Genomic DNA, 23,876 nt, shown 5'->3' with positions numbered 1-23,876 from the left:
CTGGCCTGTGACTGGTTTACCTCCCGGGTCAGGTCGGAAGACTGTAGGCGAGAGTGCTGAAACGCTACTGAAGATGTAGCTGAGCAGCTGCAAAGATGGAACAGCCCAGGATGAAAATTCTTGGAGACACCGGTTGAATTTCCGCCTCTCCGTACTGGTCGGCAGGACGGTCCAAAATGGCGGCGCACCATCCAATATGGCCGCTCCCAACATAATGTAACGCCATGGGCGCGGCCATATTGCACGGCACTAATTCCTCCAGGCATCAGAACCCATCGCTCACTTCCAAAGTGGCCTTGAATGTGAGTGTTTAACAGGGGCCCGCCACTCACGTCAGCGGAAACGGAAGTGGCGTCCAAAGCTTGGCTTCCCCCAGCGTACTGTCAGAGAATTGGCATTTGAGGCTACGTGAGATTTCTGCGAGCGGATTTAAGAATCCCGCCTGGTGGGAATTCTGACTTGAGATGTGGTTTGTGGTGCGTACTCGTGGAGGATTGTTGTTGAAGGCGGCCTCGGAGTTTTGGGGGCGTTGCGGGTAGTTTGGGCCAGCATCAGTGTTGAGGAGTGGGTTGAGGAAGTAACGAGAGACCATTGCCGTTGACAATGACAGGTCGGCGCCGGATCGCTGCCCCCCGCCCCCGCCCCAGGCGGTGGAAAGAGGAGGTGGAAGAACCAGTGATCAAAGGGGTCCATCTGGATAGGTTGGTGAGGATAGGGCTTGGGGGTTAGTCACCTGCGATTCCTGTGGTTGGAGTTTGAGCTTCGGAGGGGCCAGTGGGTGAAAAATAGATGTCTGGGGAGCTGTGAATGGGTGCGACAGCGAAGTGCAGGTTGGGGAGCTGTGTGGGTATCCTTAGGAGAGGTTGAGGGGGGTTGGGACATTAAAAGGCCTCAGGTGGACAGACATTTGGGTGTGTGCTGAGCATTGGGGTATTATATTTCCCAACGTTTTATACTGGAGAATTTCAAGCATACAGAAAAGTCGAAAGAATAGCCAAATGTTCTGCTGTATTCCTGCCATCTAGATCCATGAACTGTTAAAATCGTGCCCATGAATACTTAAGAGTTTACGTGTGCTTGTACGCACTTGAAATCAAGTTAATCCTAGCTTTTTATGTCAGTTCTGCCACTTGTTTCTGTGACTCTGGATAAAGTACCAAGTTCTATAAGTCTCAGTTTTCCCATTCAAACAAATTGATTTCTACCTCACCAGTTCTCATGAAGGCCCTTGTCTTCATGACCTCATCTAACGCTAATTACCTCCCAAAGACCCCATTTACAAATACCATCACATTGAAGCTTCAGCGTATGAATTTGAGGGACACAAATATTAAGTCCCTATAACTAGTAGGTATTTGACAGAAGGTAGCTATTATTATTCAAATGTATACCTTTCTAATGGGATTTTTTTCTACTCAAAACAATACTTTCAACTTATTTTTATTAAGTTAGAATAATAAAAAATTCATCTTCCTGTGTGACTTTATATATGATATTAAATGGAGATCTCTAAGTTTTTAAAATCAGAATATCATTGTATGTTTATTATCAGTAAAAAGCAGGAAATAAAAATCACCCTCGGAGAATTCCCTGGCCCCGGGTTTGATCTCTGGTCAGGGAAATAAGATCCCACAAGCCCCAGAGAGTGGTAAAAAAAAAAAAAAAATTAACCCCCGATTTACTATCTGTAAACTACCTGTAATGTTTTGAAATGTATTTTTAACTGAATTATATATTACGGATATTTTTCTGTTTTTAATTTATAAAAGTAGGTCAAATTAAATGCATATTTCAGAGGCTTCTGATTTAGTTTTACCAAACTTCCCCAATAGCTTTTTAGTCTATAATGCTTCTACACACAGTGTGCCAGATTTTTCTACATCTTTAGCAACAATGGGCATGTCATCCTTCTATTCTTTTCTAATATGATAGCCCAATTTAGAAATTTGATTACCTTGGCTTTTCTTTATAATTTTGTTTAATGAATGTCATGTTTGATCATTGGAAAATGGGAAAGTCCTCCATCCTTGTTCCATCTTCTGAGTCCCACCTAACCATCCCAAGCTTTGGAACCACTCTTCACAAATTAGAATGCATTATTCCCTTGACTTTTATAGTTTTATCATATGTATATGGATACCTTAAAAGTGCACTCTAGTTTTTCTTGGTTGTAAGTTTTCTAATAAGGATATTATTATGTGGTCTTCTGAAGCTTGCTTTTCTGTTCTTTTCTTTTTTTAAAATTCATTTATTTATTTTGGGCTGTGTTGGGTCTTCGTTGCTGCATGCAGGCTTGCTTTAGTTGCGGGGAGCGGGGGCTACTGTTCGTTTTGGTGCACGGGCTTCTCATCGCGGTGGTTTCTCTTGTTGCTCTAGGCACGCGGGATCCAGTAATTGTGGCACGCGGGCTCAGTAGTTGTGGTTCGCAGGCTCTAGAGCGCAAGCTCAGTAGTTGCGGCGCATGGGCTTAGTTGCTCCGTGGCATGTGGGATCTTCCCGGACCAGGGCTTGAACCCGTGTCCCCTGCATTGGCAGGCGGATTCCTAACCACTGCGCCACCAGGGAAGTCCTGAAGCTTGCTTGTCTTGACTTACTACGTATGTGTGATTTATCCATGTTGGAGGTAGGTTTGTTTCATTAATATGAATTCCATTGCATAAATACAACATAACTCATACATCCATTCTCCTGTTGTTGGACATTTATATTGTTTCTGGGTTTCAGCTGCTGCAAGTAGTGAAGTTCCGAACATTCTTATGTCTCCCAGTTGATGTGAGAATTTGTCTAATCTAGGGTGTATACCTAGAAATGAAATTTCTAATACAAAGTAGATGAATTTTTACCTAGAAGGGAAAGTCAAATTGCTTTTGTACCACCTTACTCTCTCATCAGCAATGTATAAAAGTGCCTTTTGATCCATAGGCTTTCCAATACTTAGTATTTTCATTCTTGCTTTTTGACCATCTTTTGAGTATAAGAGACATCTATCTCATTGTGGTCTCCCTATGCACTGTTCTTGTCACTAACATGGTTGGTCATCTTTTTTATATGTTCACTGGCCAATTTTAAACCTGAGAGGTTTGTCTCTTCCTAACTCATATTTAGAAAGTAGTCCCATATATAGAATGCTAGTCTTTTGCTGGTTATTTTGTAATAAACAATTGGCAGTCCTTTGTCTCCTGTTCCTGGGAGGTAGCCTCTAGATTGTTGGAATATCCTGAATGATAGAGATGACTGCATTATTCGTGGTGGGTCCTGATAGTTTGTGCTAATGAGGCAACTCATGGTGAGTCTGTAGTTTATGCTGGTGAGATGATTCAGGTTGGAACTGTTTATGCCAGAAAGACCAACCAGGTGATATCAGCCCAACCTCCAGGAGGGTAGAGGTGCTGGAGGTTGAGTTCCATGGCCAGTGATTAGATCCATCATGCGTATTTCATGAAACTCTAATACAAACTGTAAACACTGAAGCTCAGGTGAGTTTCTGTGGTTGGCGACACCCTGCATGTTGTCACACATAGATATGCTGGGTGAGCAACCTGTCCTGACTCCAAGAGGAAAGGACAGTGGAAGCTTCTGGTTTGGGACCCTCCTAGACCTCACCCTATTGTGTCTCTCCATTTGACTGGTTATAATTTGTATTCTTTTGGTGTAATAAAACTTTATTCTTGTACATTTCCCCCTCAGGTACCTTATACGTTTTGTTGGTATTGTGAATAGTGTTTTTTCCTTATAAATCTTACTGTTGTTTGAATTGAAATTGCAGTTAATGTTTATGTTGATCTTAAAGCATTTGCATAGCGACAGTCTTGCTTCTTCTTTTCCATTCCTTCATTCCTTCCATTTATTTTCCCCAGTTTACATTTAGCCAAAATGTGATACATTTTTGGCTAAATGTTCTGAGAATGGCTATCCTTGTCATGTCCCTGAGTTTAAAGAAATGCCGTGGATTTTTTTTTTTTTGTAGATACTCTTTATCAAGTTAACAGAGTTCTTGTCTCTTTCTAGTTTAATAACATTTTTAAAAATTGTGAGTGGCTGTGGTATCTTATTACATGTCTTTTCTTTATCTATTGAGATAACGAAATAGTTCTTACTACACTATTGCATTCCTGGAATAAAGTTATCCGTGCATTGTATAATTCTTCCTATGTTCAGTTTTCTTAGTATTCTTCCTCTCTATCAGTGAACATGGTTTCCTCATCTTTTAAATATTTAGGATTTTTATACTAAGTTCATAAATGAGATTGGCCTCATTTCTTTGGCCACAAATTTCTTTCACATATTGTCCTTGAAATCTAGACCTGTTTTCTTCAGTTCTCTGTCTGCCTAAGACACAGTGTTGCATTGTCCTTCGGAGTTCTCAGCAATGTGATACTGAGAGTAAGTTGCATTAATATATTTCTCTGGTGTCCTGGCACCTCTAAGTTATTCTCAGTGTTAGAATTAATTTTTCATCACCAGAGTTAATTCTTTAACAGTCAGCACTGATTAGAGTTGCCAAGAGATCCAGCCGGGGTTTTGAGTGAAGATGAAGTCTCAAAAAGAAACATGAATTTGAGATTTCAGTTGAGACTCCATTGCAGACTTTAAGGTCATGGATTTTGTCTTCAGATGCAGACAGCCTGTATTTGTTTTGCTTTCTGTAGGCAAGAGGTTAGTTTAACTGAGGTATAATTTATATACAATATAGAGATTATCATACTAAGTGAAGGAAGCCAGACAGAAAAAAGACAAATATCATATGATATTGCTTATATGTGGAAGCTAAAAAAAAAAAAAAAAAGATACAAATGAACTTATATACAAAACAGAAATAGACCCATAGACGTAGAAAACAAACTTATGGTTACCAAAGGGGAACAGGGAATAAACTAGGAGTTTGGGATTAACATATACATACTACTATATATAAAATAGTTAACCAACAAAGACCTACTGTATAGCACAGGAAACTATACTCAATATTTTGTAATAACCTATAAGGGAAAATAACCCATAAGTTATATATATAACTGAATCACTTTGCTGTACACCTGAAACTTACACAACATTGTAAATCAACTACACTTTAATTTTAAAAACTTACATACAGTACATACATTCGCCAGTTCTTCAGGTATAATTTGATGAGTTTCACAAAGGTATACCATCCTTTAACCATCACTCGAATCAATGTATAGAACTTTCCCATCACCCCCAAAAGTCCCTTTGTGCCTCTTTTCATTGAGACCATACCCCCATCCCCTGTTCCCTCACAATCGCATGCTTTCCATAGTTATATATGTTCTAATACTTCATACAAATTGAATGATCCAGTAAGAGGTTATTGATGTCTGACTTCTTTCACTTAAAATAATGCTTTTGAGAGTCATCCATGATGTTGCATGTATCATTAGTTCATTCCTTTCTGTCACTGAGTAATATTCAGTGGTACAAATACGCCACAATATTATCTGTTCCCCACTTGATGGATGTTTTGGATTTGGGGGAGTAGGTTTTGGATGTTTTGAATGAAGCTGTAATGTACATTGATGTACAAGTCAAAGTGGTTGTACCATTTTGTCATTTTATATTTTTACCAGCAATGCAAGACAGGTTTTTCTTTACATCCTTGTCAGTACTTGGTATATTCAGTCTTTTAAATTATAGCAATTCTACCAGGTTTATAGGAATATTTTATCTAGGTTTTAATTTGCTTTTATTGTGCAATTTAAAGCAACTTTTTTTTTTTTTTCCGATATGTGCGTCTGTCACTGTTGTGGCCTCTCCCGTTGCGGAGCACAGGCTCCGGACGCACAGGCTCAGCGGCCATGGCTCACGGGCCCAGCCGCTCCGCGGCATGTGGGATCTTCCCGGACCAGGGCACGAACCCGTGTCCCCTGCAATGGCAGGCGGACTCTCAACCACTGCGCCACCAGGGAAGCCCAAAGCAACTTTTCATATGCTTATTTGCCATCTCTTTTTTTTTTTTTGATGAAGTGTCTGTTTGAAACTTCTGTTCCTTTTTATTGGATTGTCTCTTCTTTTATTAAGTTGGAAAAGTTCTTCATATTTTTTAAACAGAAGTCTTTTAGTCAGGTACATACTTTGTTAATATTTTCCTCTAGCCTGTGGCTTGATCCTTCTTCATTTTTTAGCAGTGTCTTTTGAATATCACAAATTTTTAGTATTGAAGAAGTCCAATTTATCAACTTTTTCTTTTATCATGCATTTTGTGCCCTGATTAAGAAATCTTTGGGGCTTCCCTGGTGGTGCAGTGGTTGAGAGTCCGCCTGCCGATGCAGGGGACACGGGTTCGTGCCCCGGTCCGGGAAGATCCCACATGCCGCGGAGCGGCTGGGCCCGTAAGCCATGGCTGAGCCTGCGCGTCCGGAGCCTGTGCTCCGCAACGAGAGAGGCCACAATGGTGAGAGGCCCGCGTACCGCAACAAACAAAAATAAAAGAAAAAAGAAAAAAGAAATCTTTGCCTCACTTAAAATTTTTCTATGCTTTCTTCCAGAAGTTTTATAGTTTTAACCCTTACATTTATAATCCATTTTGAGTTAATTTTGGTTTGAGGCAAACATGAATATCCTATTTGTTTCAGCGGCACTTGTTAAATAATTTATTATTATTTTTCTCATCATGCTCATGCTTTTCTCTTGTGGAATATATACATATTCCATATTATATATGTATATATGTGTGTGTGTGTGTGTGTGTGTGTGTGTATAATTTTAAAGAAATGTACTAGTCTGCCCATTCGATCCCTTTTGTCACTTTGGCCTGTCTCTCTAGCTTGAATTTTCCCCTGGCTTTGGGTCATATTTTTTTGCTTCTTTGCATGTCTGGTAATTTTCGATGGGATGTCAGATATTGTCAGTTTGATATTGTTGTTTACAGGATTTTCTTTTATTCCTTTAACTACTTTTGAGGTTTGCTCTGGCATGTAGTCAAGTTGCTTTGAAAAGGTTTGATTCTTCGGAGGCTTTCTTTTCAACTTTCGTAGGTGGGGCCGAAACAGTCTTTTGTCTGTGATTACTCTGTACCTATTACTGGGGCAGTACCCTTCTGAGGCCTCTGTTTGAAGTCCTGGTGGAAGGTCTTTCTACCCTGGCTAGTGGGAATGCTAAGTATTCCTGATCTTGTGTGAGCTCCAGGAATTGTTCCACCTCCTCCTTTCCAGGGGCCTTGGTAATTTCCAATCCTTAGCCAGGGACTCAGAGGAACCCTCTGCATATCTACAGAGTGACTTTTCTCTTTTTTTTCTGAGGTACTGCCTGGCAAACTCTAGCCACCTTTGCTTCTCAGACTTGAAATTCTGTATCATTAGCTCAGCAAGACTGCTGGACGGTTTTGGGGTTCCTTCTCCCTGTGCTCTGGATTGGAAAGTCTCTCCAGGCAGTGAGCTGCAGCACAGAATTCTTACCTTGTTTATTTTCCTTTTCTCTGACTTCTGGGTCTTAAAATAGTTGTTCTTGATATTCTTCCTACTTTTTGTGTTGGTTGGCTAAGATGAAAGGATAATTCTGGTAGTTCTCCTTAGACTCAGGGGATTTATTGATTCTGGGGGTTTGTGTTTTAGTCCTTTCTCCGCCAGTTACTAGCTGTTGGGTTTTAGCTAGGTGCTTAACCTTTCCTCTGCTAGTTTTCTCTAAAATGGAATAATTATCATCTGTACATTATAGGGTTGTTGTGAGGGTTAAGCGAGAAAAGAACATACTTGAAACAGTTCCTTGCACGTATTGGAACTTGCTTTTATCATTACTTCCATACTAAACAAATCTTTTCTCGAATCCATAGATGCCGGCTTCCTAGAATAAGGCCACTCCTGTAAAGGAAAAAAGTAAGTCTCAAGCCCAGAGATTCATCCTTGCTAAGGATACCCTTGATGAGACACCATTACCAGGATTTCAGGACAGATCCTAAATGTGGTGGCCACTTCCTAAAAGCTGTTAAAAATGACCAAGTCCCAGGTGAGCTGTTTGGTTTTTTTCCCAGTTCGTTTTGCATTTTTGATTTTTGGAGTTTTATTAAAATGTATCCAATCAAAGAGAACAATATATATAGATACATTGTGGCTAGGAGGGACGTGCTTAGATTGGGAGATAGAATAACTGATCCAGAATAGCTAATCAGGAAGGGAAACTCATCTGCATGTCATAGGGTCCTGCAAGGTGCTGATAATTAGAACATTGTCACATAAGCAGCAGGATCCAGAAGCGGGTTGCCTACATTTCTCTGTTAATACTGGAAACCATCACAAAAGATAAAAATGTGTTGCAAGATTTACTTTGTATTTAAGAAGGAAGCACATGAATTCAGTAAAGATTTCCTGGACATTTAAGTGTGAAGATGAGTCTTCCTGTTACTTTTTTTTCTCATCCAGACAGTGGACCCAGTGAAAAGTTATCTTCCCAAGGAAATGTGGGAGGTATAACAGGCACAGATAGAAAACTTCAAAAATCCCTTACCTATTAAAAAAAGATAATAGTAGTGCTTACATAAAGGTTACTGTGCAGATCATCGTGTTACTGTGTGTAAGGTGCTTAGAACGATACGTAGCACGCAGTGAAAGCTTTGTGTTTGCTTTCTTTTGAGTATTGTGATTTACTACGTAGTCCAATCTCTAATAGGCAGTTCTGAGCGTAGCATACTTTTGTATATGAAAAACACTGCAGTGGCTACCAGGTGTCGGCAGGACATGTGCATTCTTGCTCTAAGACGTGTTCCTGCCTGTCACCTGGGCATCTGTCCCTTTCAGGCTCTTCTTCTGTCCCTTTGAACTATATGCAGTTCTTTGAACTCAAATAGATCAGAAGGCATTTGATGGCAGGACCATGCTCTATTTCCTTTTTTTTTTTTTGAGGTACGTGGGCCTCTCACTGTTGTGGCCTCTCCCGCTGCGGAGCACAGGATCTGGACGCGCAGGCCCAGCGGCCATGGCTCACGGGCCCAGCTGCTCCGCGGCACGTGGGATCCTCCCAGACCGGGGCACGAACCCGTGTCCCCTGCATCGGCAGGCGGACCCACAACCACTGCGCCACCAGGGAAGCCCTCTATTTCCTTTTTTAATCTAAAATGTATATATAGTAAGTAACATTAAATGCTTGTAAGGTGGGTTGCAGATTGTCTTTAGGTAGTTTAAAGTTTCAGTGACATTTTACACTGGGTAAGTGAGTGAGTGAAGAAGTGAATGAAGAATGCACAAAGAAAGGAGAGCTTTAATGAATTTAGCCCACAGAATGTCAATCAAAACTAGGTAGAGGGCTTCCCTGGTAGCGCAATGATTGAGGGTCCACCTGCCGGTGCAGGGGACACGGGTTCGTGCCCTGGTCCGGGAAGATCCCACATGCTGCGGAGCAGCTGGGCCCGTGAGCCATGGCCGCTGAGCCTGTGCATCCGGAGCCTGTGCTCCACAACGGGAGAGGCCACAACAGTGAGAGGCCCGCGTACCGCAAAAAAAAAAAAAAAAAAAAAAAAAAAAATCTAGGTACAGAATGATATATGTTTATAAATTTTCATAGTAAAAATAGAATAATATCCTATAGATCATTACTATTTTATTCCATTATATTAACTCCAGATTTAAAAGGATTATGTTACAACAGGGCTTATTGTCATTCAATGATGTGGCTGTGGATTTCACCTGGGAAGAGTGGCAGCTGCTAGACATTGTTCAGAAGAACCTCTACCGGGATGTGATGTTGGAAAATTATAGCAACCTAATGTCATTGGGTAAAGACAACTTTCCTAAATATCTCAGCGTAAGCCCATTTATTGCCTGTCTTTTTTCCATTGCTACAATTTATGCATACTCTGATATCGTCAATGATTTTGGACTTGGACTAGTATAGGTAGGTAACAGAGCTTATTTTATTTAATATCATACAGTGACTGTACTTAATTTCATTTTCCAAGTAAAAAGTTTCAATTTTGCTGAGATTTAAACTATACATTCCCTGAAACAGAACTTTTCCTCACAGGACCCAATACTGCTCAGATTCTCTGTGATTACCCCCCTGGTCAGGTTATCAAGTTACGAAGCCAGAACCAGTGATGCACTCGGAGAAAGAAGAAGAAAAAGAAAAAGCAGTAGTAGAGAGGGAATTCCCAAGTCAGTGTGGCCCAGGTGAGTGAAACCAATGCAGTGGGAGTTCGTGGAAGCAAAGTAACAGTTGGTCATTGTTGGCTTGGGAACTTTGTTATTTTAATATATTTTTTTAATTGAAGTATATTTAATTTACAATGTTATGTTAGTTTCAGATGTACAGCAGAGTGATTCGGTTATATGCATATATATACTTTTTCAGATTCTTTTCCATTATAGGTTTTTACAAGATATTGAATATAGATCCCTGTGCTATACAGTAGGTCCTTGTTGTTTGTGTATTTTATATATAGTAGTATGTATCTGTTAATCCCAAACTCCTAATTTATCCCTCCCCCCATTTTAATATTTTTTTCTTATAGTCTCTGAACCTTTAGAAGTGACTCTGAATGAAAAGAAGTCTTCAGTATGAATGTTGCCTGCTTCTCTTACTACCCTTCCATATATGACTCTCTTTTGCTAGCCACCTAGGAGGAGACTTACCTCCTTGTATCTACCCTGGGTCAGATCTTTGCCTAGTTCATTTGGTCTTTCCTTTTTTGTTTAGTTGTTCTTTTACTGTAGCTCATTAGACACAACCAACCTCTTTTACCTTTTATCCATATTCATATACCTCTTCTATTTTGCTTTCAAATATTCATAGATTTGTTCCAATGTTTGATGACACCCATGTCCTTCAGTTCATTACTTATTACTGTTTCTTTTATTGGGTGCCTCAGACTTAACGTTGTGCACCTGCTGTATCACTTTCTCCATCTCTTTGGATATTGACTTGAGATTTCATCCCTCTCCATTTCATGATAATGGTAGTATTCATTGATTTTTCTTCCCAGAAGTAATGTGGCAAGTTTATGATTGGCATTGGGAAGATAACGGGAAGGGTGGACCTGTGGAGAGAGATCATGAAAACAATGCATTGGGAAAAATATTTCCTTTGAGCAAAAACTTTGTTTCATTTACAGAAAGACCCCATAAATGTGTCTCAAGAGGAATAAGTTTGAAACAAAATTCAGACCCAAGTTTTCAGAGTAAAAGCTATGCAGAAATGAACTCTGATGAGTTAAATGGTTATGGGAAGTCATTTTTCTGTACTCTACATGAAACCTCCCACCCTCGAGCCCAGTACTATGAACATAATTTATGTGTGAGGTCTTTCAGTACAGTAACAAATCTTAAAAGACATCACAGAATTCACACAGAAGGGAAACCTTACGAATGCAGTGAATGTCCCAGATCCTTCAGGTATAAGTCAAAGCTCATAATACACCAGAGAACCCATACGGGAGAGAAGCCATACAGATGCAGTGAATGTCAGAAAGGTTTCAGTACAAAATGTCATCTCACTCTGCACCAGAGAACTCATACAGGAGAGAAACCGTATGAATGTATCGAGTGTCAGAAATCCTTTAGAACAAAATATCATCTCATTCTACACCATAGGACTCATACAGGAGAGAAACCCTGTGAATGCAAAGAATGTGGAAAAGCTTACAGGGAAAAGACGAAGCTCAGATTACATTACAGAACACATACAGGAGAGAAACCTTTTGAGTGTAGTGATTGTGGGAAAGGTTTTATGCAAAAGTCAAACCTGATTATCCATCAAAGAATCCATACAGGAGAGAAACCCTATGGATGTAAAGAATGTGGAAAGACCTTCTGTAGTAAGTCTCAGCTTGTTGTTCACCAGCGAAATCATACAGGAGAAAAATCCTATGAATGCAGGGAATGTGGAAAAGCCTTCGATAAAAACTTGCACCTCATAACACATCAGAAAATTCATATCAGAGAGAAACAATATGAATGCAGTGAATGTGGAAAAGCTTTTGTACACACATCACAGCTCATTCTACATCAGAGAACTCATATAGCAAGAACACCTTATGAATGCGAGGGATGCGGGAAAGCCTTTAATAAAAAGTCACACTTCATAACCCATCAGAGAATTCATACGGGAGAGAAACCTTATGAATGCAGTGAATGTGGGAAGGCTTTTATAGACAAGTCACAGCTTATTGTTCATAGAAGAACTCATACGGGAGAGAAACCTTATGAATGCAAGGAATGCGGGAAAGCCTTTAATAAAAAGTCATCTCTCATAACACATCAGAGAATTCATACGGGAGAGAAACCTTATGAATGCAGTGAATGTGGAAAAGCTTTTATAGACAAGTCCCATCTCATTGTCCATCAGAGAACTCATACAGGAGAGAGACCCTATGAATGCAGTGAATGTGGAAAAGCTTTCATACGAAAGGCAATGCTCATTGTCCATCAGAGGACACATACAGGAGAGAAACCCTTTGTATGCCTTGAATGCCAGAAAGCCTTTAGCAGTATGGCAATGCTCAGCAGACATCAGTTGATTCATACAGGAGAGAAACCCCATGGATGCAGTGAATGTGGGAAGGCTTTCCGCCAAAAAAGCCATCTTATTATCCATCAACGATGCCATACTGGAGAGAAACCCTATGGATGCATTCCATGCGGTCAAATCTTCAACCAGAAGTCACAGCTCATTAGACATCAGAGACATCACACAGGAGAGAAACCATATCAGTGCACTCAATGTGGGAAAGACTTTTTTGAGAAATCATACCTCAGTGTCCATCAGAGAAGTCATGCAGGGCAGAAACCTTATCAATGTGGTGAGTGTGGGAAAACTTACTCTGTCAAGTTCTTTCTCACTTCACGTGAGGAAATTCATACATGAAAACAATCCCAGAAACACAGCACTGGGAAGACTTTAGTGAGATGCCAGATCTCCCTGAATATAAGAAAATTCACACGAGAGTCACCCTATGAATGCAGGGAAAGTTAAGGTACTTTTCCATTAATTTTGGCCTTTGTAAGTTTCAAAACTTACCCAGAAGAGAAATCTTTTAAATGCAGTGAATATAGGAAAATTATCTACTACCAATGTAGCCTCATATTTCATGAGAAAAAAGGCAGTATGAATGAAAAGTTGAAATCTCTTCTTGAGAAGAGATCCCATTATACATCACACAAAATGAAACCGTTGGGTACAACAAATATTTTTGATAGGCTATCATAGAGTAGTTAGTTTTCACTGTGGAAAAAAATATCACAAATATTGTGAATTCTTGAATAGCTTCCAAACAAATGAGTTTTCATACCAAGGAATACAGATGGCTGAAGACTTGTGATAAGGGATGCCTCTGGCATGAAGTCCAAACTTATCATGCATCAGATAATATTTTTTAAGGAGAATTAGTAGAGTGTAATGGTGGGAAAGTTTATTTACATATAAACAACTTTATAATAAAAATTTTGATCATCGCAATACCATGTATTTATAGAAAATGTAACACAAAGTAGTCAGTTAGGAAGAGCAGATAACTTTAGCATGCCAAAGGACACTTTGTTTCATGTTTGAATATATTGTATAGTCAAAGAAGTAAATTAAGAAAGGTCCCAGATGTATGTATTTGCTTTGTGTCTGAGTATTTTTGTAGAACATGTATATGATGATTTTCAAATTTCATAAGGTAATGAAAGTTGTGTACCACGAAATTCTTGTTCCAGTTTGTATGTCTAATATCTACCAAAAATGCCAACATAGTGAAATATATAAATCACAAGGGAAATAATTCAGCTTAACACTAAACAATACTATAACACCATTTACACCTTTTTGGGTTTTGTTTCACTGTTACTGGTATTGTAAATGAATCTGGTACTTTTCAGCCCTTAGGAATGATACATTTTTTTAAAACAAATTATCTTCTGGTTGTCACTCAAAAAACAAAACCCAAAAAAAGCCCCATTACAAATATTGAGGTTTAAGAGTGATAAGTAACCACAACTCTTCTGTCCCCAAATGAGTTCTGAAAAACTGGAAGCAGCTGCTATTTTCAAATAAATGAAGATTAAAATGTCACTTGTCTTGGTGGTTGTGCTGAAATGGGGAATGAATGTGGCTTAGACTTATAGCCAGACGTGCTTGCCACGGCTTTCCTCCACGAAAACCTAGTTTGTTTGTTGCTAGAGCTGCTGTAACAAAGTATACTATTAACTGAATGGGTTAAAACAGCAGAAATTTACTAGTGTCTCAGTTCTGGAGGCCAGAAGTCCAAAGTCAGGGTGTCATCAGGGCCATGCTCCCTCTGAAACCTGTTGAAGATTCCTTCCTTGCCTCTTCCTAGCTCCTGGTGATTTATGGGCAACTATTGGCTTTCCTTAGTCTGCAGCTGTATAACTCCAACCTCTGTCTTTGTCATCACATGGCATGCTCCCTGTGTGCCTCTGTGTCTCCACGTGGCCAACTTCTAAGAACACCAGTTATTGGATTTGGAGCCCACCCTACTCCAGGAGAAGCTCATCTCAACTAAACTCCATCTATAACAACTCAATTTTCTGAGGTACTGGAAGTTAGGACTTCAACATACTTCTTTTCGGTTGGGGGGAGTGGATACACGATTCATCCAAAACTCCTAGTACAATTGACCCTTGATCATTGCAGGGGTTAGGGGCGCTGCCTATGCAGTTGGGAATCGTTATATAACTTTTCACTCCCCCAAAACTTAACTACTAATAGCTTTCTATTGATTGGAAGCCTTACCAATAACAAACAGTCGATTAACACATATTTTATATGTTATATGTACTATATACTGTATTCTTACAATGAAGCTAGAGAAAAGAAAATGTAATTGAGAAAGTCATATAAGGGGGAATTCTCTGGCGGTCCAGTGGTTAGGACTCGGTGCTTTCATTGCCGTGGGCCCAGGTTCAGTCCCTGGTCAGGGAACTAAGATCCTGCAAGCCACACAGCACGGCCAAAAAGAAAAGGCATAAGGAAGAGAACATACGTTTAAAGTACTGCACTGTATTTATCAATACCATAAGTTTACATCATCTGTTTACAAGCTGAATCATCTGTCAGTATCTACATCAATATTATATGATACAAAACACTGTAGATGTTATATGTATTACTAACACTAAGCATCAAAAATGAAAAAGTAATGTGAAAAAAATCATTTATTTACAAGTATAACAACCCATACATTGATAATGACGAAGCAGCAATAATACTTTATCGTCTTGGGCACACTCTGTTGTTCAACTGTGTTTTTCCCTCACCTGTTATTTATCCTAGTGTTCATAGGCACACTTTTTTTTTTTTTTTTTTTTTTTTTTTTTGGTGGGGCATATATCTAGGAGTGGATTTGTTGGGCCATAGAGTGATTTTTAAGACTTTAAAGTGGAAAATGTAAAAATATGCAAGAGTAGAAAGCTTCAAAAATTTTAAACCTTTTGTTGATTTCACTGATTGCCTTTCCTCCCCCTCCCCAGGAATATTTTTAATCAAATGTCATATAGTATAATTTCCTCCTTAAATACTTTAATATGTATCTGTAACAGATAAGGATTTTAAAAAGACTATAGTCACCATTATACTCAACAAAATAGACAGTATTTCTTGAATATATTCGGGTTCTCCAGTAGTGTGTGTGTGTGTGATTTATTATAAGGTATTGGCTCACATGATTATGGAAGCTGAGAGTTTGGAGGTGGAAAGGGTGAGGAAGACTTCTTTCTGAGAGATTAGTAATTCTGTTAACTGTTCCTGAGAAACTCACCTCATCAAAAGAACAAAATATTGACAGCTTAACTTGCCCACATCTGCCAATTCAAGACCAGAGTAGCCCCAGAGGGCCTTGAACAGGATATTGGGGACAACAGCCTTTCTGTCAAAGTTTATTTTGCTTGAAGAAGACCATTTGTTCTTGGGTGTGGGCTATAAAGATGTTTCTGTGTTTGCGAGATCTACCATTAATTCTTATTCTATTGTAAAGAGAACATTTATTCAACTGCTAATAATCGGAGGAATCTTGTTGCATATTACAATTACCAGGGAGTTTTGTGAATATGTCCAGGTTCCTGGGACTTCCTTGGTGGCGCAGTGGTTAAGAATCCGCCTGCCAATGCAGGGGACACGGGTTCGAGCCCTGGTCTGGGAAGATCCCACATGCCACGGAGCAACTAAGCCCGTGAGCCACAACTACTGAGCCTGTGCTCTAGAGCCTGCGAGCCACAACTACTGAGCCCGTGTGCCACAACTACTGAAGCCCGGGCGCCAAGAGCTCGTGCTCCGCAACAAGAGAAGCCACCGCAATGAGAAGCCCGTGCACCACAGCGAAGAGTAGCCCCCGCTCGCCACAACTAGCGAAAGCCCACCTACAGCAATGAAGATCCAACATAGCCAAAAATAAAATAAATTTAAAAGAAAAATACAGGACTTCCCTGGTGGCGCAGTGGTTAAAAATCCTGCCAATGCAGGGGACACAGGTTCAAGACCTGGTCTGGGAAGATCCCACTTGCCGCGGAGCAACTAAGCCTGTGTGCCACAACTACTGGGCCTGCACTCTAAAGCCCGCGAGCCACAGCTATTGAAGCCTGTGCATCTAGAGCCCGTGCTCCGCAACAAGAGAAGCCACCGCAATAAGCCCGCTCACCGCAGCGAAGAGTAGCCCCCCCCCCCCGCTCGCCTCAACTAGAGAAAAAGCCCTCGCGCAGCAACGAAGACCCAACGCAGCCAAAAATAAATAAATTTATTTAAAAAAAACCAAACAGGTTCCTGCATTAAGCACCAGACTTTATTAATCAGATGCCTTGATGCTGCAGTGACCTAACCCATATTTTATTTTATTTTTAATTGTTTAATTTAATTTCTTTTATTGGAGGATAGTTGATTTACAATATTGTGGTCTAACCCATATTTTTAAAAAAATACCTCCCCAAGCGATTCTGTTGGAACAGTATCAGTTGTAGATGCAACATTTGGGAAACAGTTATCTAGATGGTATTTGGAGCTGGGAGGGGCATGAGATGGGAATGTGAGGGGAAAAACACAGTTGAGCAATCCGCAGCGTCCCAAGATTATGAAACATTTACACAGATTTTCTTTTATCTTGTAGCAGTGGTAACTCTTAGGGTGGGATGAAATACAGGAGAGATCTCCAGTCTCTGAAATGTACGTTGTGGAATGAAGGGGACTTCCTGGATTAGAAACAAAACAAAAAGTTTCCTTGGATAAAAACAGCAAGGTCCTACTGGGACACACAGGGAACTGTATTCAATAGTCTGTGATTAAACCATAAAGGAAAAGAAAAAAAAGTTCCTCATTCAGATGGTCTTAGAAATTCGCTCTAGAAGCTCCCAGGGAAAATAATCTAACTCTCCCAAAAGTCCTCTCCCAATGAGGGTCAGAGAGCTGAGGAGGAGGCGACTCCCATTTCCTTGCTTTCTGTTTTAGGCAGCCGCGAGGTGGAGCTCGCTTTCATTAGTTTTTCATTAGCAGTTGGGACAAACTGAACGATACCAAAGTCAGTCATGCCAGGATTGTTTACTGCTGCTGCTTTTTGACCCCTCAGCTCTGTCCTAATTATGTACTGATGCGATACAACCAGTTGCCTCTCATTGCTTAGAATTTACTCGCATCTAGCTGGAAGGATGGCTGCCAAAAGCATTGTTTTAGGCGGATGAATTTCCACTCACTTCTGGCCATGAAGGAGAGGGGTGAATATCGAGTAGGAAGCAGGCAGTTTCTACCACATCCTACTCATTTGTCTACACAACATCCCTGTATACTCTTCTCCCCAAACAGAACTAGCCCTATCCTTCCCAAGGGAGACAGCTCCAAAGTTTTATTTTGGAGTTTAGACTCAATCAGGTCTAGAAATATTTGTGGCGAGCAGTCCATAAACTTTAAAAGACTCCTCAGCGACCCAATATACAATAGTGCAATGAGAATGGGCATCCACAATGAAAACTTCCAGTGAAGAACAGAAAACTGGGGAGGTTATAGCAGGCACTATTCTATTGCAACCAAGGCCAATGGGCAGGAATAGTAAGAGTTCTCTGTCCAGGCAGTCAATTTGGAAGCACTCGTTCTCCTATCTAGAGGATGTACACCATCCTTCATGACTCCTGGCTTTGCCCTCTTGTCTTTATTAGTTGTTCCTTATTTTCTATGGTCACATTTTAGTTGGGCATTGAAGAGTATACATTTCTTGGGAATTAAAAAGCATTTCTAGGAGTCAAGAATGCAAATGAGATGGGTAAACTTCTTTGCATTAAAAATGCAAAAACCTTAGGGGTGACATGAGGGGAAGGGAGAAAAAAGGATGACTGAGTAAAAACAGTGGAGTGGGTAAAGGATAACAAGACTAGCTAATATTCATTTTGAGTTCTGTCTTTTGCCAACTCATCAGGAGTGTGTTATATGATGACGGGCAATTTGTGAGTGATTATTTGCAGAAAGCAAGGGAAAGGCTGAGTGCTATTGTAAACTGATTTATTTCAAAACAAAGTCATCAGGCAACAAGAGTACTTTACTTGAAGCCGAGATTTAAAACCAGAAGTGTTCATAAAAAGGTAAAGCACGTGGAAATTTGTATTTTGCTTCTTTAAAACTTTTTATTTTATTATATTTTTATTTTTGGCCGCACCACGCAGCATGTGAGATCTTAGTTCCTGGACCAGGGATCAGACCCACACCCCCTGCAATGCAAGTGCAGAGTCTTAACCACTGGACTGCCAGGGAGGTCCCTGGGAATTTGTAAAAATTGGTTGCCAAGGGGAGGGGTTTGGGGCGGGGGAGGGAAAGATTGGGAGCTTGGGGTTAGCAGATGCAAACTAGTATATATGGAATGGATAAACCACAAGGTCCTACTGTATAGCACAGGGAACTATATTCAATATCCTGTGATAAACCAGAATGGAAAAGAATATGAAAAAGAATATATGTGTGTATAACTGAGTCACTTTCGTGTACAGCAGAAATTAACACAACATTGTAAATCAACTATACTTTAATAAAAAAGTAAAATAAAATAAATGTGGTTTTGATGATATATTATTCAGACATTATTTAGACTAACCTAGTACTAACCTAACCCAACTCCAGAATGCTTGTAAAGTAAACCATAAATGCTGTCTTGGTTTAAGCCATTGTTAGGTGTAATTGTAAATTGCAAATTACTGATAATTGAAAGCACCCTAATTGATCCAAGACCTTGGGAATAATGTTTTTAGGAGGACTGTCCTTACCTCTGTCTCTATTTTCCCGTATTCCCCCATATCACCGTGATACCCTTGGATGATACTTTCTTAAAATTTCAGAAAGACTGCCATGTCTTTAGTCTAGAAGCCTACTAATGAGCTTCCACAGGAGCAGAGGATTATGGCATTAATCTTGGTAGTGGTGAGTGCATGGACTTTTCTGTCTTGTCCCACTGTCAGCTTCTCCGCCTCCCACCTGTGAGAGCACTCTGTGTTTCTGGTTCTTGTCTCTCTCATCTTCATCTCTGCCTTTCATTATTATCTCTGATTCTTCTCACCTCAGTCCTTGCCTCTCTCTTTATCCCAATTCCTTGAGAGAGAAGGGACCTGGCTACCCAGATTCTTTGACTCTTGATGTTGAGAGGGTTGAATTCTGCATCCCACAGAGGATGGAGCTTGAGAAAAAGAGTCAGGTGTTTGAGTCTCTAAAAGGACCCAGTCTACTCCCCAAATGCTCTTAAAACAAGTACCGTATTGGTGTATTCTCGGGCCCATTGAGAAGCAGAAAGAGCCCTAGTTTTCTCTTACCCAGCTGGTTTCAGTTCCCTTTCCCTGTTCCTTTGGTGTATCATTTTTTTTGGAGGGTGGGGGTTCACCACGCATGGCTTGCAGGATCTTTCCCAACCAGGGATTTATCGAACCCGGGGCCCCTGCTGTGAAAGCGCTGAGTCCTAACCATTGGACCAACAGGGAATTCCCTGGTGTATCTTGTATGAAGACTTTTAGAACCAGAGTCACACTCCTCAGGAGACCAGGGCTTAGAACTTTCCAGAGCAAGGACCACAGTTGGTGCGAAGTCCAGGTGAAAAAACATATCCCTGGGGGCTGTGGAGCTAGACAAGGGCACGCTCAGTAGAATGGTGGGGACAAAAGACTCTTTGGAGAGAGTCATAGACAACTATGAGGTGAAGAGATGAATACTGCAAACATACACAACTCTTTTGGGATGTTTGGCTGTGGAGAAGGAGAGCCAAGGAACTGGTTGGAAACTAAGGAAGAATGTGGAGTGGAAGGGTAAACTTAAAAAGAAAAAAAAAAGAGGTTCTAGACCTTATTGGGTGCTGTTGGGAATGATGGAAGGGAAGGGAAAGATTTGATGCTGCAGGAGAGAGAGCAGATAAGTGAGGGAGGGAAGTTCTTGAGAAAATGAGATGAGTGGGATTCAGAGGACAAGTAGGACAGGTCTTGGGCAGGGATACTTGTTTTCTGATCGCGGAGGTGAAGACAGAGAACAGTGGTGCAGTGGTGCAGGTGCATCTTGTTTCTCCATTCATCCACTGATGGACCTTTGGTTGTTTCCACCTTCTGGCTATTGTGAGGAGTGATACTATGAACATCTGTGCACACGTTTTCGTTGGAGTGCCTGTTTTTTCTATGCACCGTTTGCCCAGTATGTCCTCTTGGAGGACAAGAAATTTATCTTCTTCAGCTAAGTAACCTGCCTGGGAGGTGTCTTGCCTATTAGCAATTGTGGGAGCTTCTGTGATACTGTAATGACAGTAAGGAATATATATTTGGTCCTCATCCCTGTTCCTGGCACAGAGCTCCCCAAGCCCTTGGAATTCCCCCGTGAGGAGAGCCATAAAGGTGCCTTTTGTTATGTTAATGAGGAGGCTTCTGAAGATCCCCTAAGGATGGGGGGATGGTCACCAGAGGAACCAACCGTACGAGTAGAGGGTTGGAACTTTCAGCCCCACCCCTGGACCTATGAGTGGCTGGAGAATGAGTTCCATCAGTCCCCATCAATGGCCAATGATTTAATCAATCTTGCCTACGTAATGAAGCCTCCATAAAAACTCAAAAGGACACGGTTTGGAGAGCTTCCAGGTTGGGGAAAATCCAGAAGGCTTCCACGTGCCACCATGGCGAGCCCTGAACTCCACGGGTACTGTTAAAAAGGAGACAGTTGGGGCTTCCCTGGTGGCACAGTGGTTAAGAATCCGCTTGCCAGTGCAGGGGACACGGGTTCGAGCCCTGGTCGGGGAAGATCCCACATGCCACGGAGCAACTAAGCCCGTGTGCCACAACTACTGAGCCCGCGTGCCACAACTACTGAAGCCCGTGAGCCTAGAGCCTGTGCTCCACAACAAGAGAAGCCACCGCACCCCAACGAAGAGTAGCCCCTGCTCGCCGCAAGTAAAGAAAGCCCGCGCACAGCAACGAAGACCCAACACAGCCAAAATAAATAAATTAAATAAATAAATTTAGTAAAGAAAAAAAAAGGAGACAGCTGGCCCCAAATGGAGTCACTTGTGCCAGCAAACCAAGACTTAATACCTAACCTAACTGCAGTTTCAACCCTCCCCCCACCCCCTCCCCTCCCCACCCCCTCCCCCTCCACCCCCTCCCCTCCCCCACCCCCTCCCCCCCTTCCCACAGAAATGTGACCTTTAACCAGCCAACCTGGAATTTCCTGCCTAGTACCAGGAGGTAATCCACTTTCTTTCCCCTTACGGGAGGTGACCTTGCCTGAAACAATGCATTCGCTGTTAATAATCCCCACCTTCCACCCCTACCTCTACCTTTACAAACCTTTCCTTTTCTTCAGCTCAATGAAGTTCCTTCCCATTTGTTCGATGGGATGCTGCCTGGTTCATGAATTGTTCAATAAAGCCAATTTGATCTTTAAATTACTCAGTTGAATTTTTGTTGTTTAACAGTACGGAAGATCCTTTGTTCAGGACCTCGCCCTATGTGTCTCTCGCTGTTGATTCATAGCCTTTAATATCCTTTGTAATAACCCAGTAATGCAGTGAGTAAATGGGTTTCCTGAGTTCTGTGAGCCACCCTAGCAAATTAATCACACCCGAAAAGGGGATGTCACAGGAACCTCTGATTTATAGTTGGTCAGTCAGAAGCCCAGATGACAACCTGGACTTGTGATTGGCACCTGAGTTGGAGGAGAGAGCAGTCTTGTGGGACTGAGCCCTTAACCTGTGGGATCTGATGTGATCTCTGGGTAGAGTGTCAGAATTGAATTGCAGTGATTGCCCAAAACTTGGCCTCTGTGCACGGGTGCCGAATTGAATCTTGGAGACAAAGTTTTGGGTGAAGTAGAAAAGGATAGCTTGGGACTTCCTTGGTGGTGCAGTGGTTAAGACTCTGCACTTCCAGTGCAGGGGGCACAGGTCTGATCCCTGGTCGGGGAAGTTCTGCATGCCACGGGGTGTGGCCAAAAAAAAAAAAAAAAAAAACTATTTTAAAAGAAAAAGAACAGCTTTATTGCTTTGCCAGGCAAAGGGGGACACAGTGGGCTTGTGCCCTGAAAAACTATGAGACCCAACCTGGGGGGATTTGGGGAGGAGTTTTATAGCAATGGTTCAAGGGCGGGGTTGCTGATAAAAATCAGACTCCACTCATTTAATCTGGACTCAGGAACTCAGGGAAGGTCACGGAGGAGGCTGGAGTCTATTCCCTACAAACAAGAAACGGGGTACACAGAAAGGCGTCCATGTCCAGGAGCCCCACAGGGTCCTGCTCGGTTTCACTAGGACACCCAGCTGGTGTTGGAGAATTGCTTGATTTGGGAAGAAATCCATATATTGGAATTAGGATCAGAATCAGACCATCACACCTCCCAAAAGCCCCTTCCCACTTTCTTCCTCGTTGACAAAACTCTTTTTCACGGCAGCCATGCATCCCTCCCAGAGTCTAAATCTCCAGTGGAGGAACTAGATTATACATTTAATTTAATTTTAATCCATTTACATCTAATAGCTGCATGTAGCTAGTGGCCACGGGCTTGGCCAGTGTGACTGACGGCTGCCCGCTCTCCTCTCCCATCACATCTGAGCTGATTAAGGCTGTTCTGGGTCCAGTTTGCCTGTGTGTTCCGGCCAGAGAGCTGGCTCACAGGCCCCAGGGAACATGAAGGAATAAGCATCCTCACACTCTCCTGTTTGTCTTCGTATTCCCAGTTTTCTCTCTGCTTTCGACAACTGTGTTTGTGGTATAGCCATTAACATTTCATGATCACCTTTAAAACCTCCAAGAGGGACATCCTGGTGGTCCAGTGATTAGGACTCCTAGCTTCCACTGCACGGGGTGCAGGTTTGACCCCTGGTCGGGGAACTAAGGTCCTACATTGTGTGTGGTGTGACCAAAAAAAAAAAAAAAAAAAAAAATCAGGGGTCAGCAATTTTTAAAAAAACAAACAAAAGCCTCCAAGAGACCTGTATGTCCTCAGCCCAGAAGTGCAGAGGGTCACAGGGCATCAGGAACATGGAGGTAAGTGAATTGGATGTTTAAATTCCGAGGAGGTTCCAGCGCACCCCCAAAAGGCATTAACACAGGCATTGTGGCAGCATATCCTTAGCTGTTTGGAAACCAGGAGTGATCGCTCCCAGATCCTGTTACTCAGGCAGCCCCAGATCTACCTCCCCTTCTGGTCCCTCAGCTCTGCTCCTTCGGAAGTCGCTAAAGCTTGGGAAACTTTGCCCAGGTCAGAAAATAATCCATGAGGGGTAAAGAACTGAGAACTTCAGCTCTCAGGTGACTAAGAGGGAGTCCAGGGGACACAGACTCCCAGCACTGAGGGCTTCCTCTCTTTGAGCCTCTGTCTTCTCACTTGTAAATTGGGTCTATTAACAACCCTTCCTGTGCAAGATTGTCCGCACAACACAACGAAAAGAGACATTGTGTATTCGCGCCACAAAATGCTCTTCTATGGGAATGAGAAGGAACAAATCATAA

At 41.6% G+C, this 23,876-nt stretch overlaps 1 long non-coding RNA gene across 1 annotated transcript; it reads left to right on the top strand.

Annotated features, from left to right (window-relative positions):
- The first annotated feature begins 290 nt into the window (after positions 1–290).
- Positions 291–14,512, top strand: LOC307178547. The gene is made up of 5 exons (XR_013825222.1): positions 291–476; positions 7,787–7,959; positions 9,595–9,721; positions 10,014–10,115; positions 11,057–14,512. It is a non-coding gene; the product is annotated as an uncharacterized lncRNA (long non-coding RNA).
- Positions 14,513–23,876: the final 9,364 nt, after the last annotated feature.

Source organism: Stenella coeruleoalba (assembly GCF_951394435.1).
Source record: "Stenella coeruleoalba genome assembly, chromosome: 20".
NCBI lineage: Eukaryota > Metazoa > Chordata > Mammalia > Artiodactyla > Delphinidae > Stenella > Stenella coeruleoalba.
This window is presented reverse-complemented; position numbering and strand designations above follow the sequence as displayed.